This window comes from Bos mutus, chromosome 15 (assembly GCF_027580195.1).
Source record: "Bos mutus isolate GX-2022 chromosome 15, NWIPB_WYAK_1.1, whole genome shotgun sequence".
NCBI lineage: Eukaryota > Metazoa > Chordata > Mammalia > Artiodactyla > Bovidae > Bos > Bos mutus.
Window position 1 is genome coordinate 38,984,457 of NC_091631.1, and position 16,223 is coordinate 39,000,679.

The window sequence follows — 16,223 nt, forward strand, 5'->3', positions numbered from 1 at the left end:
CTCTTCCCACCTTCAATCTTTCCCAGCATCAGAGTGTTTTCAGATGAGTCAGTTCTTTGCATCCGGTGGCCAAAGTATTGGGAGTTTCAGCATCAGCATCAGTCCTTCCAGTGAATATTCAGGACTGATTTCCTTTAGGTTGGACTGGTTGGATCTCCTTGCAGTCCAAGGGACTCTCAAGAGTCTTCTCCAACACCACAGTTCAAAAGCATCAGGTCTTTGGCGCTCAGCTTTCTTTATAGTCCAACTCTCACATCCATGAGAAAACCATACCTTTGACTACATAACAAACCATAACAAAACCAAACCTTTGTTAGCTACACGACAGCATGACTGTGCTTTAGATTTGATGCTGTGTAATTGCTGTAAGACTTGCAGAGTTGTTCACCTATTAGCAGAAATACAGTGGCTTTCCAGTAGAGAAAAATTCATGGGTAAGTGACATAGTTAAGAAAAAAGATCTGGACTTAAATCTTTCTATACAGCAGGGGTCCCTACAAACCCCAGGCCAGGAACAGACACCAGTCTGCGGCCTGTTAGGAGCTGGGCCACATAGCAGGCAGGGAGTGCCAGGTGAAACACGAAGTCTCCCCCATGCACCCCTCCCTCCCTCTGTGGAGAAATTGTCTACCATGAAGCCAATTCCTGGCGCCACAGGTTGGGGACACTGGTGTGCAGCGAGTCTAGCAGCTTTGGTTTAACTTTGGGAAAACCATGCCCTTCGTTTATTACCTAAGTGAAATTTTCTAGTGCAACCAAAGCATTGTAGTTTGACTATAAGTATCTTTCTTGTTTCAAAGGATATTACCTGTTTTTATTTCATCATAAATATACTTTAATTTTTCTTACTGTAGATTTCTGTAGCTCCTAATACTGTTGAATTCATTCAGTTAAGCACCGAGTTAGTAGCTGCCATGCATCAGAGAATCAAAGATGAATAAGAAATCTGACCTAGTTCTAGATGCTAGTCTAGTTTAGTCTAGTTTGGGAAACAAAAATTTGTAAAGAGACAAATGCAGAATGGGGAAATAAAGTGGGACCCTAAGGGAGGGAGCCCAGCTTTACTTAGAGGGTTCTGTGAGAACACTTAAATTGGGTTGCAAAAGATGACTGCCAAGTAAGGAGAAGATAAGAGCTTTTAGTTAGGAAAAATAACATTTCCAACACAAAAGTCTATAATGCATTTTAAAAGTGACAGAAAGTTTGGGGTAAATGCATGGCGTGCCTGGGGTGAATGAGAGAAGATAGTTCTGGCAGATTGTGTCTTAAAATTCTAAAGGCTTTGTGTGCATAAAGGAATTTAGGTTTTTATTGTGTAGACATGAGTGGGCAGGAATTTTTTTTTTTTGGCAGAAAAAGTTAACAGATTTGTTTATGATTGTTATAAGCAAATTCATTGAAACTGGTTCGTTGGAACATTGTTTACTTGCATGAATGTTCTTTGTCCCTGCATTAATATTAAACATTTACACACAAATGAAAACAGGGCAAAGTGGAATTTGCTCTAATATCTATTCTCTCACCTGGTGGTTTTTTTTCCCCTCATTTGCAGTCATATAACTAGGTACTTTTTTTTGGTTGGTTGTTTTTTAAGAATAAAGTGTTTGCCTTTGTAATGCATCGTAAGTGCATTCTCCACACATGAGTCATGCTGGCAGCATATCCTTTGGCATAGTAGTTATATATTCGATACGGATAACACACAGGTAGGCATTTTCAAATAGGCTAACTAGATAGGTCTCATTTGCCTCCAGAAATGTGAAGGTATCTGCACTTTGGTAGTGTAGATCTGGTTTGAAGTCCTGAACATTTTCTCACACTTGATGCTGGAAGGGAAGTTTGCAAGTGAAGTTATGTGTCCTTCCGATTTTCAGCGACAGCCACTGTATGATGCTTATGAAAATGTGGTTTCTTCACCTTTTCAGTATAAGGCATGTTGTTGTGAGCTATGTTTGTAGCCGGTTGCTTTCTTGAATGCTTTACAGGCATTTGTCTTGGTATATATGTATGTGAAAGTCGCTCATTCGTGTCCAGCTCCTTGTGACCCCAAAGACTGTAGCCCAACAGGTAACTCCATCCATGGGATTTTCCAGGCAAGAATACTGGAGTGGTTGCCATTTCCTTCTCCAGGGGATCTTCCCTGTCCAGGGATCGAACTCGGGTTTCCTGCATTGCAGGCACACTCTTTACTGTCTGAGCCACCAGGGAAGCTCTAGGAGCCATAGTATAGAGAACTGCCTATTTACCTAGTTTTTTTTCAGCAGCTTTAGAAGGCTAGAAGTGGTACTGATACTAGACTGTTGACTGGTAGCAGCTGCCGCAGCAGCAACTAAAAACACTAACAAGAAATGTTTTTAATTAGGGAATTAATTAAATCTTCCGAAGGGTTTCTCCAATCCTCCAAATAAAATTTTACCAGAAGGAGCTCTTGATTACAACCCAATTCTAGGTTGCATTAGAAAGTAGAATTTTTGTATAACTTATCTGATAAAAGATATGTATGGCTTTTGTAAATATACAAAAACTCTATGAATTCATGTACATTTCTTCTATTTTATAGCTAAAAATGTCTGCCCTTTTAGATGTTTAGGTATTTTAATTTTGTGCCTTTAAGTTTACACAAAGTTGTGTAATTTATTACTTTGTTCATAGCACTTTGTGGTAATGAAAGGAAATAGGTGAAAAATTAGATACATAACAGTGAAATCTCTTAAGAAATAGCTTTGCTTTAATTTTGACATTCTAAATTCACATCTTGAAATATTTGTTTACTATTACATTATTTACCATTAGCATAACCCAAATGTGATAAGAATTCTAAGAAAAATAGACATTGATGCAGAAAATTCTTCTACAACTCAGAATAGGATTTAACACTGGAAGGGAGGTAGTAGTTAGGTATTACAGATCCTTCATTTTTAGGGAAGGAAGCATGAAGGTTATAAAAGGTCCATAACTTAATGTCTCAGGTAGTGGAAGAGCTAGAATGAGACATTTTTTAAAAAGTCAGGTTTATTGATGTATAATTTATGTACAGTAAAATTTGCCCCTTTAAAAGGATATACAGTTTTATGAATTTTGACAAGCTTACACAGTTGTATAATCACCATTACAATCAAGATATGAAACATCTCCATCACCTTAAAAAAAGTTTTCTCGTGCCTCTTGCAATCAGCCCATGTGCCTGCCACCTCCAGGCCTTGCAGCCGCTGATGTGTCTCGTGCCCTCGTGTTTTACCTTTCCTTATGTGACTGGAATTCAAGTAGTATGTAGCATTTGGGGTCTGACTTCTTCCTAGCATAAAGCTATGAGGTTTATCTATGTTAATCGCTTGTGTCAGCAGGCTTCCTTTTCATTGTCCAGTGCCACAATTGTTTATCCATTTATTAACTGATGGACATTTGGGTTATTTCCAGTTTGGGGTGATTCTGAATAAGCTGCTACAAATATTTGTGTACAGCTTTTCTTTTGGTAGACAAATGTCTTCTATGGTAAGTGTATGTTTAACTTCATAAGAAACTCCCAGATTCTTTTCTGAAATGGCTGTGCCATTTTGCATTCCATTCAGCAATGTATGCACGTTCTAATTGCTCTGCCTCCAGGTTGGTACTTGGCAGTGTCAGTATTTTTCAGTTTAATTTTTTAACCATTCTAGTTAGTGTGTAGTGATATCTCTCTGGTTGGAATTTGCATTTCTATAATGACTAATGATGTAGAGTATCTTTTCTTGTGCTTGAGGTTTTTTACTAATTCTGATTTTTTAAAAAATTCATGTTTTAATTCAATATTACATATTTAAAGTTTTGCTAGTACTGCTAGGAGAGAGAGGAGTTTTTACTCTTTTTAGAGTACTTATTCTTAAGAGAGTTGGTAATTTACATAGAGAAAACTAGTCATTGTATTAAAAGTATGACTGTAATTTTGATAGACTCCTTAAAGAGGTTCATATGTTAGCTGATTGGTAGAGAGGATAACAGTTTGGAAATCAGAGAATTCATTGGTTTGACTTTGCCTTATTAATTGCTTATCCTTTCTGGGTCTTTTTTTCTTCTTTTTTCTTCATCTCTGAAACGAGGGATTTGTCTCTAAATTATGGACTTCCCTGCTGGCACAAACAGAGAAATCTACTTGCAATGCAGGAGACCCAGGTTCAATCCCTGGGTTGGGAAGATCCACTGGAGAAGGGAATGAGGGATTTGTCTCTAAATTATAAATCAACATAAACTTTTCAGTAGTAGGGTTTTTTTGCTGCTTTTTCAGTAGTAGGTTTTTAAACTTTATAAGAAGGCTGTGCGATCAGAAAACAAAAGATCTTTGGAGATTTTCCCTGTCTGATGAAATTTCTATTACTCAAAAAAGATCTTCTGAAATTGTAAATAATATAAATCATAAGTATTTTTGTTGTTGAGAATTATATAGTAAGTCTGTTATAAGGATGGTAACTGATAGTTCTAGGATAATATATTTTGTATGATTGTATGATATATTTTATTATTATAATTATAGAGCATTTTCAACATATTCTGTCTTTTGATTTTTGGTAAAACTCTTTGTGGACCCTGCAAGTCAGAATAAGTGACTTGCATAGGATTACACAGTGAAAGGAAAGTAGCCACCTTGACTTAAGGGTTCTAGACTAGCATCTGCACCACATTACTCTGCACTGTAGACTAGTCCAATAGGAAATAAAGTCTTTAAATAGTATTAAATAACTTTTTTTTTTGGTTGACAATTTCATGTTCAGAGTATTATAAAATTTATTATCCATGCTTCTAAATAAAAGGCATGATTACAGATAATATAAACAAGCTGCTTTGATTTAGTAATAATGCAGTGGAACATTTCAAGACTTGTAAACAAGTCAGTTGTATCACAAGCTGAGTCACTGCTTATCAAAACAGCCTACTCACAGAAGAAAACGTAGCTGTAATCAAAAATAAAGATAACAGGAATAGTAAAGGACACACTGTGCATCCTCCAGAGAGTAGTTTGTTTAGTTTCCAAGTTTAGACACCTAAACATTAGTGGGTTACCAGTTAACAGTAGTATAACAGCAATTAAATGAGTATGGCAAAAGTGGGAATAGTTTAGGATAAAAGTGAGAGGAAAAATACTATTATTATAATTTTAATGACACAAATATTTCAACATTATGAAGTCATCAGAAAATTTGTATTTCTTAAGAGATCTGTGTTCGTATGGGACCTTAGGCATGTCACTTAAGGTTTCTGAATTTCTTGTACATCTATAAAGTAAAGAGCTTGATCTGATGTCCAAAGGTCCATCCATCTTTAAATATGTATTATAGTTCCATGTTGTGTGTGATGAATCATCTGATTGATTGCTTCTTAACTGTCAAATTAAATATATTATCAAACTTCCTTTTAAATAGTCAAAAGTCTTTGCAGTAAAGAAATTTTTTTTAATCAGTTCGGAAACTTTTCGGAGTTTATAAAATCAATTAAACTTTTAAAAATTTACTTAGAAGTTTTAAGAGCACGCTGTGCTTCCAAAAGCATCAGCTATAATGTATTATGAAGTTATTTTCCTGAATGAATATATTTTGTTTAGAGAATTCCCTGAAGGACTTAGAATAGGAAATGTGGTATATTTAAATGATAGCTATTAAAAATTTCAGAATACCTGTATATACATGAGAAGTTGCTGAAGAACTCAGCATGTTCGTTAGGCATTTGAAGCAAATTGGAAAGGTGAAAAAACTTGATAAGTGAGCTGACCTCATGAGCTGACAGAAAATTTTAAAAATCGCTGTTTAAGTTGTCACCTTATTCTGTGCAACAGCAATGAACATTTTCTTGATTGGATTGTGAAGTGCAACAAAAAGTGGATTTTATACAACAGCCAGTGGTGACCAGCTCAGTGTTTGGACTGAGAAGCTCCAGAGCACTTCCCAAAGCCAAACTTGCACCAAAAAAAGGGTCATGGTCCCTGTTTGGTGGTCTGCTGCCCATCTGATCTATGACAGTTTTCTGAATCCTGGTGAAACCATTACGTCCAAGAAGTATGGTCAGCAAATCTCTGAGATGCACCAAAAGCTGCCAGCGCCTGCAGCTGGCATTTGCCAACAGGATGGGCCCAATCCTGACTGCGTGCCACACAACCAGTGCTTCAAGCGTTGAGCGGACTGGGCTGTGAGGTTTTGCCTCATCTGCTGGATTCACCTGACCTCTCACCAACCAACTGCCGTTTTTTTCAAGTATCTTGACAACTTTTTGCAGGGAAAATGCTTCCACAACCAGCAAGAGGCAGAAAATGCTTTCCAAGAGTTTGTCAAATCCCAAAGCACAGGTTTTTAATGCTACAGGAATAAACAAACTTATTTCTCGATAGCAAAATTTGTTGATTGTAATGATTCCTATTTCGATTAATGAAGATGTGTTTGAACCTAGTTATAATTTAAATTGACGGTCCAAAACCACAGTTACTTTTTCACCAACCTAAATATCTTTGTTAGTCACCAAGTCATGTCCATCTCTTTTGTGATCCTATGGAGTGTAGCCTGCCAGGCTCCTCTGTCTGGAATTAGTTGTCATTTCATTCTCTAGAAGATCTCCCATCTAGGGATCAAACCCACGTCTCCTGCATTGCAGGAGGATTTACCACTGAGCCACCAGGGAAGCCCTACATGTATGTATATATACACTCAAATTATTTGTAAATCCTTAATCAATAGGCAAAAATAATTTTTTTTGTTTAAAAGAAAAAAATAGGAATTAATTTTGTGTTCATATATATATTTACATATATCCATAATATATTTCATGCATATTATGTGTCTGTAATACAGAATCATTGGAAACCCAATTTGCAGACAGTTTTTGCTGCTTCCACAAATTTTAGTCATAAGTTCTCTTTTAATTTTTATATTTTAAAAAGTTGTGGTAAAATATATATAACATAAAATTTCCCATCACATTTTTAAGTGTACAATTCAGGGATATTAAGTACATTAACGTCATTTGCTACTTACCATCATCCATCCACAGAAATCTTGTCATCTTGCAAAACTGTGCTCATTTAACAATAACTTCCATTCCCCTACCTGCTTCCCCTTCTCAGTCTCTGCCAACCACCTTTCTGCTTTCTCTCTCAATGAATTTGACCATTCTAGGTATTTCATGTAAGTGGAAACATACTATATTTGTCCTTTTATGACAGAGTTATTCCTGTTAGCATAATTTCCTCGTGGTTTGTCCATTTTGTAGGATATGTCATACATTTTTTAAAGCTTAATATTATTCCTCTGTTTGTATATATTGGATTTGTTTCCACTCATCCACCGACGGGGCTCTTGGGTTGCTTCTACCTTTTGGCCTTAGTGAATAATGCTGCTATGAACATGGGTGTGCAGATATCTGAGTCCTTGCTTTCAGTTCTTTTGGTTATATATGCAGAAGTGAAATTACCAGATCAGTAGGCAGTTTTAGCACTCATAGAAGGTCACATTTTTGAAAAACTTCTTGTGAACCGAAATGATGTAAGTTAAATTTGATTTTGCAGCACAGATAGTGGGATGACAGGAGACTTGACATTCATGATGTCTAGCTTTTTATGGAAACAAGCCAACCACCACATTGCTGCTGCTGCTGCTGAGTCGCGTCAGTCGTGTCTGACTCTGTGCAACCCCATAGACGGCAGCCCACCAGGCTCCTCCGTCCATGGGATTTTCCAGGCGAGAGTACTGGAGTGGGGTGCCATTGCCTTCTCCGAACCACCACATTGAGTCAGTTTTAAATCATTAGTGTAGTTTAGAGTTTCGCCTGTGTGTTGGCGGCACTAGTGGTAAAGAAATCACCTGCCAGTGCAGGAGACATAGAGACTCAGGTTTGATCCCTGGGTCAGGAACAGCCCTTGGAGGCGGGCATGGGCATGGCAACCTACTCCAGTATCTTGCCTGGAGAATCCCACAGACAGAGGAGCCTGGCAGGCTCCTTAGGGTTGCACAGAGTCAGACATGACTGAAGCGACTGAGCATGTAAGCATGTAATCAAGGTAATACTCTAATTACTTATATAAAGTAGCACATATGTTATCATAGAATATGGTATTCATATTTTATTTTAAATACAAAATGACTTCTTAATATTCTAATCATTTCTGTTCAGAGAACTTCCTTTAGCAGTTCTTCTAGGGTAGATCTCTCAACAACATATCCCTTAGTTTTCCTTCATCTGAAATGTTTTGGTTTTCCTGTCATTCCTGAAGGGTATTTTTGCTGGAAACAGAATTCTAAACTGGCAGTCCTTTTCTTTCAGCACTTAGAAAATATTGTGTCTCTGTAATTTCTGGTGAGAAACATGCTACATTTGATTGTTTTGGCCTCATAGATGGTGTTTCTCTCTCACTACTTTCAAAATCTTCCTCTTTGTCTTTAGTTTTCAAGGAGCTTGATTAAGATGTGTCTTTCTGTCATTTTCTTTGGGTTTATCCTCTTTGGGATTCACTCAGCTTCTTGATTGTGTAGTTTTATGTCTTTTGCATTTTGCATTTTTTTTTTTTTTTGGCCATACTGTGCAATCCATGGGATGAGTTCCTTCTCCCAACCAGGGACTGAATCCAGGCTCAGAAAATGAAAGATCCAGAATCCTAACTGTTGGACCACAGGGAACTCCCTGTCTTTTGCAAATTTGGGATGATTTCAGCCATTACTTCTCGAATGCTTTTTTAGGCTCACCCTCTTTCTTCTTTGCTTACAGGACTTGGATTATACAAATATTAGATCTTTTGTTTGCAGTCTTGCTGTGACAGATCTTTTTTCTAGAAATTCTGTTTGGTGCTTTTATAAGTCTGCTAATTATCCATTCGTCTGTTGGTGGAGATCTACATTGCTTCCATGTCCTGGCTATTGTAAATAGTGCTGCAGTGAACCTCAGGGTACATGTGTCTTTTTCAATTATGGTTTTCTCTGGGTATATGCCCAGTAGTGGAATAAAGGAAGTTGTGGTATATGTATAAAGATGGAGTATTGCTCCATTTATAAAGAGCTGTAAAGAGGAACAAATTTGAGTCCGTTCTCATGAGGTGGATAAATCTGGAGTCTTTTTATACAGAGTGAAGTAAATCAGAAAGAGAAAAGCAAATATCATATATTAACACGTATCTATGGAGTCTAGAAAAATGGTGAACCTATTTGCAGGTCAGGAATAGAGATGCAGACATAGAGAACAGACTTAGGACATAGCAGGGAAAGGAGAAGGCAGGACAGATTGAGAGAGTAGCATTGAAACATACACATTACCACATGTAAAACAGAGAGCGAATGGGAAGTTAGCTATGTAACGCAGGGAGCTCAACCCAGTACTCTGTGACATCTAGAGGGGTGGGATGGGGTGGGGCATGGGAGGGAGGTTCCAGAGGGAGGGGACATATGTATACTTATGACTGATTTACTTTGTTGTATGGCAGAAATGAACACAACATTATAAAATAATTATCCTCCAGTTAAAAATAAATTTTAAGAAAAGTCTGCTAATTGCCAACGTCTACTCATGAACTCAAAGGTCTTTGTTATTTCTTGAAACATGTTATATGTGTTTCTTTTTATAATGTTTTATAATGTTGAAATTATGAAGTTTCGAACTTTCTTTTTATTTTATTTTTTGGCTATGCCGGGTCTTCGTTGCCACACGGGCTTTTCTCTGGTTGTGGTGAGCAAGGGTTACTCTCTGGTTGCGGTGTGTGGGCTTCTCATTGCAGTAGTTTCTCTTGGGCTCTAGGGTGCACGGGCTTCAGTAGTGGCGTCATGTGGGCTCAGTGGTTGTGACTCCTGGACTCTAGAGCACAGGCTCAGTAGTTGTGGCACTCGGGCTTAGTCGCTCTGTGGCATGTGGGATCCTCCCAGACCAGGGATAGAACCCCTGTCTCCTGCATTGGCAGGTGGATTCTTTACCACTGAGCCACCAGGGAAGCCCCTGTTGCTGATAGTTTCAATATTGAACATTTTTTCATACGTTATTGCTGTGTTTTATTCCTTGCTGACCCTCATGATTCCTTTTTCATTATATATTTAGCGGTTTAAAATTTTTTTGGAGCTGTTCATTTGTCTTGTGATTATGAGAATATTTAAGAAATTTCTTTCTTTAATTTATTTGGCTGTGCTGGGTGTTAAGCGTGGCACACAGGATCTTTGGTCCTTGTTGCATCAAGTGGGGTCTTTGGTTGTGGCATGTGGGATCTAGTTCTCTGACCACGAATCGAACCTAGTCCCGCTGCATTGTGAGCACAGAGTCTTAGCCACTGGGTCAATAGGGAAGTCCCAGGAATAATTTTTATGGAAATTGTTTGAGCTCTGGAATACAGATAGCTTCTTCCAGAAGAAAACTGTTACTGTTTCTGCCATTTACCTCGGAGTACTACTATTCTAGAACCATTTTCAAAGTTTTGTTTTTTTTTTTTACTGCCCAGATAGTGTGAATTGGGATTGTAACCAGCCTGAGGGCCAGTCTGTGGCTACACGTTCTCAGGAGTAACACCCCTGTTACACTCCAAGGTATCAAACAGGCCATCCTCTTTTAGTATCTAGGAAAAGAGAGGTAGAAGAGTAGTAGAATAGGCAGGTGCATTATCTTTAAATTAAGCTTTCAATTTAGAGTTAATTGTAGATTCACCTGTAGTTCTGAGAAATAAAAAGGAGACATGGTGTACTCTTTACCCAGTTCCCTCTAATGGTAATACCAAGTAAACTCTAGTACAATATAACACTCAAGATATTGGCATTGATACAGTCAAGATGCAGCACATTTTCATCTCCACAAGGGTCTCTCACGATGCCCTTTTACAACTACACTCACTCCTCTCCCAGTCCCAGCCCCTTTAATTCCTGGCAATCACTGATCTGTTTTCCATTTCTATATTTGATCATTTCAAAAATGTTGTATAGGCTTACAGTTGCTTGTCCTTTGTATTTCTGTGGTGTAAGCTGTAACTTCTCCTTTTTCATTTCTAACTTTATTGATTTGACCCCTCTCCATTTTTTTCTTAATGAATCTGGCTAAAGGTTTATCAGTTTCATTTCTCTTTTCAGAGAACCAAGTTTTGATTTCATTACTCTTTTCTGTTGTTTTCTTTGTCTCTAATTCTTTTATTTTTGCTCTCATCTTTATGATTTCTTTCCTTCTACTAGTGTTTGATTTTGTTCTTTCTCTAGTTGCTTTGGATAAGATTAGGTTGTTGATTTGAGATTTTTCTTGTTTCCTGCTGTAGGATTGTATTGCTATGAATATCCCTCTTAAAACTGCATTTGCTGTGTTCCAGAGTTTTTGGATCATTGTGTTTTCATTTTCATTTGTCTCTAAGTATTTTTTATTTCCTTTTTGATTTCTTCAGTGACCCATTAGTTGCTTAGTAACATGTTGTTTAGCCTCCATGTGTCTGTTTTTTCTGCGGTTTTTTCTTTTAGTTGATTTCTAATCATTAGTGTTGTGGTCTGAGAAGATGCTTCATATGATGTCAGTCTTCTTAAATGTACCAAGATTTGCTTTGTGGCCCAGCATATGATCTATCCTGGAGAATGTACCTTGTGCACTTAAGAAGAATGTGTATTCTGCTGCTTTCGGATGGAATGTTCTGTAATTATCAATTAGTCCATCTGATCTAATTCATCATTTAAAGCCTGTTTTTCCATATTGATTTTCTGTTTGTATGATCTGTCCACTGATATAAAAAGCCCCCCACTATTATTGTGTTACTGTCAATTTTTCCTTTTATGGCTTGCCTGATATATTGAGGTGTTCCTATGCTGGTTGCATAGATATTTATGATTGTTACATCTTCTCAGACTGATCCCTTGATCATTATGTAGTGTCCTTCTTTTTCTCTCATGATAGTCTTTATTTTAAGGTCCATTTTGTCTGATTTGAGTATTGCTACTCCAGCTTCCTGGAGCTTGTTCTTGTCCCTCTGGTGGGCATGGTGTGTTAGGGGGTGTGTTTAGAGGTGTCTGTGCATTCAGGACAGACTTTAGGCAAGCTGTTGCTGATGAGTGGTGCCATGTTCCCACCTTGTTGGTTGTTTGGCTTGAGGGGTCTCAGCACATAGACTGCAGGCTGTAGGACGGGGTCAGGTCTTGGTGCCAAAATGGTGACCTACACGAGAGTTCACACTGATGTGTATTCCCTGGGGCCTCTGCCACCAGTGTCTCTGTTCCCGCAGTGAGCCACAGTCAACCCGCGCCTCCCCAAGAGAGCCTTTAACATCTGCAGGCGCATGTGGCGCAGGCTCCCAGGGAGTCACTCCCCTGCCCCATTCTAGTGCACGTGAAATCTTGGGTGCACCGTCCTAGAGTGGCGTCTCTGTTTCCCCCAGACCGGCGCAGCTCCTGCACTCAGGCGCTGCTGGCCTTCAAAGCCAGATGCCCTGGGGAATGTGCCCAGTGCCAGACCCCCAGGCCGAGGAGCTTGACAGGAGGCTCAGAACTCACTCCTGTAGGAGAACCTCTGAAATACAGTTATCCTTCAGTCTGTGGGTCATCACACGGTCGGTGTGGGATTTAATTATATTGTGAAAGCACCCCTCTTACCATCTCACTGTGGCTTCTTGTTTGTCTTTGGGTGTAGAATATCATTTTTTTTTGTAGGTTCCAGTCTTTTTTGTCGATGGTCATTCAGCAGTTAGTTGTGGTTTTGGTGTTTCCATGAGAGGACGAGAGTGCAATTCCTTCTTCTCTGCCATCTTGTCTCCTCCTGAGTTGAATCTTTAATATATCTTTTGTTTCCTTTTACATACTTCCCTGTACCTTCTTAAAATACAGAGTATAGTTTAAAACTTTTTATATTCTTGCCTACTAATTATATCATCTGTATTATATCTGGGTTGATTTTTCTACTTCATTAGGGATGGGTCATCCTTTCCTACTTTGATGCATGCCTGTTAATTTTAAATTGGATGCCAAACACTGTGATTTTTATGTTGATGAGTACTGGGTATATTATTTCCATAGATATTCTTGAGCTTTGTTCTCTGACAATGTGAATTTACTTGTAAACGTTTTGAGCCTTTTGAGGCTTGCTTTTAGTATTTTAAGATTGACCCAGAATAGCCTTTATTTTATTTTTATTTTTGTATTTACTTTTGGCTGTGCTGGTACTTTGTTGCTGCTCTGGCTTTTCTCTAGTTGTGGCAAGCAGGGGCTACTCTTCATCACAGTTTGTGGGCTTCCCATTCTTGTTGTGGAGCACAGACTCTAGGACACGTGGGCTCAGTAGTTGCGGTTCCCAGGATCTAGAACACAAGCTCCGTAGTTGTGGCACACAGCCTTAGTTGCTCTGCAGCATGTGGGATCTTCCTGGACTAGGGATTGAACCTGTGTCTCCTGCATTGGCAGGCGGATTCTTTACCCCTGAGCCACGAAGGAAGCACCCCAGAATAACCTTTAGATAAGGCCTAATTTGGTTCTACTGCTGAGACAATACTCTTCTGTCTGCTCTTATCTGATGCCTATGTATTATGATTTTCTTTTCACTCTGGCTGGTGGGAACTGAAGTGAGCTCAGGGATTCTTTTCTTGGTTCTTTCCCTTGCCTAGGTAGTTTCTTCACATGTATATGTTGATGAGTACTCAACTGAATACTCAGGGAGGGCCATTACATACCTCTGGAGCATGCTATTTGCACATCTTTCCTCTCTTCAATATTCTGCTGTGTCAATTCTAGCTGAATTGACCCACTTGAATTTCTAGCCTCTTCTTTTCAGCTCAGGGAGATTGCTGAACTCTAGCTGGGTTCTTCTGCCAAGGTAGCTTACAGTGTTTGTTTCTCTTTCCACAGGGATCACTATCCTGTGTTATCTGTTACTTAATATTTTTAAACTATTGTTTTATATATTTCATCTCTTCTTTTTAGTTGTTTAAAGTGGAGAAGGTAAATCCAATCTGCTATTTTATTTCGGCTCATAGGTAAATCCAATCTGCTATTTTATTTCGGCTCATAGTGGAAGTTTTTTGGAGTTAACAATAAATAATAACATAAACAGATATATCAGGTGGCTAAAGTGCTGTGGAGAAACCTGAAGCGAGAAAGGGAGGTGAAGAGGATTGCAATTTTAAATTGAATGGTGAGAAGAGAGTTTGAGAAATTGGCTCTTTTGATTATCTTTTGCATATCCACACACTCAATGACTTTTGCTCATGAATGTGCAACTTGGGCAAACCTGGACAGGGACAGCTTGTTCTGCTCTGCTTGGCGTCAGTAGGGGCATCTGAAAGTCTGGGGGTTGGAATCATCTGAATGCTTCCTCACATGTATGGTGCTTGATGCTAGTTGCCAGATGGCATCTCAGTTGGATTGTGGTTAGAACTTCTACACATGACCTTCTCATATGGCTGCTTGGCTCCTACACAGCATAGTGGCCAAATTCCAAGGATGAGCATCTGAGGGAAAGCCAGGAAGAAGCTTTATTGCCTTTTCTAACCCAATCTTGAAAGTAATGTTATGTATCATAGAAAGTCACACCAGCTAGCCCATATTAAAAGGAACTGGAATTAGACTCCTAATCTTGCTGGGAGGCATGTCAGAGAATTTGTGGACACTTGTTTAAACCACCACACATCACTTCCTGGCCTTTTGGCTAAGATCAAGTGTAAAGCCACTGCAATGATAATTTGTGAAAAGGAGGTAAGGATATCTAAAGGAAGAGCATGATAACATACAGTACAGTGTACAGAAATGGAAAGAGTCTGAGGCTAGTGGTTACCTGATGCTGTGCTGATGCTGCTAAGTCGCTTTAGTCGTGTCCGACTCTGTGCGACCCCATAGACAGCAGCCCATCAGGCTCCACCTTCCCTGGGATTCTCCAAGCAAGAATACTGGAGTGGGTTGCCGTTTCCTTCTCCAATGCATGAAAGTGAAGTCACTCGGTCGTGTCTGACTCTTAGCAACCCCATGGACCGCAGCCTACCAGGCTCCTCCGTCCATGGGATTTTCCAGGCAAGAGTACTGGAGTGGGGTGCCATTGCCTTCTCCGACCTGATGCCTTAGACTTGTTTATTGCTGAATTCCCTTGTGCAGTGTCCACTCCACTCCTTGAAGGCAAGGGCTTTTATTCACCGCTATTTTCTCAGCGCCTAAAACAGTGTTTGACAGATAGTTGTAGTTTAATTCTTATTTGTGGAAGAAATAGTCAACCTATTGGTGCCAGGTATCAAAAAATCATAAAAATTCATAAAAATCATAAAAATGAATATGTAAACTTTGATATACCAATTCTTTCTTTAGGCAGTATTCTTCAGGGAAAACTGTACAAATAAGCAAAGCTATAGTGGAAATTTGAAAGTGTCTGAATGTCCATTAACAGAATAGTTAAATAAATTTTGATTGGACTGTATAATGGAACACTGCAGTTTTCAAACTCAGTGTTTTGGCCCAGAAAGATAAGTGAGTGTTGAGGGGAAAGGAACAGAATTTAAATGGTGGTGTTCAGAATGATTCTTTTGGTTAATAGTTTTTAATATTCATAGAATGGAGAGGATCTAATAGGATATATATCAAATTGTTAATAAGTGCTATAAGAGTTATTTTAGACTTGCTTGTCAAAAAATATGTACTACCATTATAGTAGAAACATATTTCTATTGTAAAAGAAAACTGTAAAGATTTTTAATTGATGTAGAATAGTATCTAAGCTATTGTGAATGCCCGACTCTTTGTGATCCCATGGACTGCAGCCTACCATGCTCCTCTGTCCATGGGATTTTCCAAGCAAGGATGCTGGAGTGGTTTGCCATTTCTTTCTCCAGGGGGATCTTCCCAACCCAGGGATCGAACCCAGGTCTCCTGCACTTCAGGCAGACTCTTTACCGATTGAGCTACCAGGGAAGCCTCTGCATGATAAAAAGCACCTTTTAAAACAATATGTTGGTTTCCTTTTATTAATTAAAGAAGGTGGAGAAAAACAAAATTTATACAGAAAAAGTGTAGAATGTTAAACCAAGATTTTTCAAGAGATTATGTCTTGATTATAGGTTATCCTATAGATAACTGGTATAGACTTCTAAGTTCTGAATGTAATATACAGTGTGATGACTGTAGTTAACAATACTGTATTGTATAGTGGAAAATTGTTAAGATAACAGGACTTAAAAGTTCTCAACACAAAATTGTAACTATTGTCAGATGATAGGTGTTAACTTATTGTAGTAATTAATCATTTTGGAATATATACTTTTATCAAATCATTATGTTGTACACCTTCAAACTATTACAGAGTTA

At 38.5% G+C, this 16,223-nt stretch overlaps 1 protein-coding gene across 3 annotated transcripts in view; it reads left to right on the top strand.

Moving 5' to 3' along the window:
- Nucleotides 1-16,223, top strand: part of USP47 (ubiquitin specific peptidase 47) — a 103,878-nt gene that overhangs the window by 13,371 nt on the left and 74,284 nt on the right. The window lies entirely within an intron of this gene.